Below are 1587 nucleotides of genomic sequence, written 5' to 3' on the forward strand. Positions count from 1 at the left end.
CTTTGTAGTTCTTTTCACTCGTCAACATGGCTGCCGCCGCGGAAGTGACAGGCAGTCTGAATGAAATTGAATGTAACGTTCCCAATTCTATGTATTAAATTCTAAAAAACGACCCTCAACATTTGGGAAGGCTAAGCCACACAACTAGTTCGTTATAATCTAACTAAATGCTTCGAAGGTGACTTTACGACCGTGAGGGCTCAATCAATAAATACCACGGAGATCATCCACAGGCACCTTCGGCGATCTGATTGGTTGAAGTTAACACCCACCAGCGGTGATAGACAGATGGGTCATCCAATCACCTGCCAAGTAGCTTGGAAAAAGTGCCCGCCTCCGTCAGCGGGTCTGGTGACTTCATTCCCAGATCGACTGGTTTAGTGAAACCTATATGGAGCTATACCGTCCATCTGGCAGCGTCAGGTTAGCAGGATGCGCCCAATCAGAGACCATGAGCTTACTTGATGAAGGTCTGATCGACCGAAACGTTGTTTAATTAAAGTTTGCCAATTACTGGATGGTGTGCGGGAATTCTTTATCTTCTACTTATTTACCCTATCCTCCGACGCACCTATCCTTAAGACTGTGAGGGTGTGCATCGGCTCTTCTTTCAAGTTCATAAAATGCTTATAAAAATAGTTTTACTTGTTCAAACCAAACTGTTCCGATATATTTAGAAACGGGAGAGATCGCATAACATTTCCCTCGGACCAAAATGTAAAGAAATGCAGGTTTAAAGAAAATATTTTTTCGATGCTGTTTTTTTAAGTTCTGAGGTCTGAGTGAAATGTTCTATGGTCTCTCCCGATTATAGCGTTAGCTGAACCATTTGGTTTGACAAAGTAAAACAATTTGTATAAGCATTTTACGAAATGTCTATGGGAAAATAAATGGCGGATGAAAATCTCTGGTACAGTGCTGAAGCAGGAAGTGACGTTCACTTTGCCTCTCTATACAGCTCACAGTACTGCATAACAGAAATCATGTTCTACTCACATTATAGTCTATGAGAATGTGTTTTAATAGATGCTGGTTTCAGTGTTTCCTTCATATCATGATGGATAAAGTCGCTTTATTTTACACAAACCATAGCATTCATATTGATTTTTATTTCGCCACATTGCACCTTCAGCATTAAACAATATTTGCAATATGAATTCCGATTTCATCATATTGTCAGTCAGACGATCTAATTGAATCATGGCTAGCTTGGCCATGCAAACTCCAGGATAGAAAATGACCCAGAGCAGTGTATCTGAAGGCAGGAAACACACAAGTATTGCATCACATCAACGTGAATTATGTTCAGCAAGGATTTGTATGAAAGCCACAATTATATACAATGCCATATTTGACAGAGAATCAAATTAATGCCCTGTGCCGTGCAAGACATTATACAATGGGTTAAATAGCCGGTGGTATTCATTATGCATTTCAATAATACAATTCTGCTCGTGAAATGTCCTCTAAGTTTCCACTTGGTTTTCAATATATACACATCCATCTTTTTGTTTGGAGTTCCTTATAGAGCCCAAGGACACCTCAGTGTCCACACTCATATTTTATAGGCCACAGTTTTGCTGCAGT

Source organism: Poromitra crassiceps, assembly GCF_964638095.1.
Source record: "Poromitra crassiceps genome assembly, chromosome: 27".
NCBI classification, from domain to species: Eukaryota; Metazoa; Chordata; class Actinopteri; order Beryciformes; family Melamphaidae; genus Poromitra; species Poromitra crassiceps.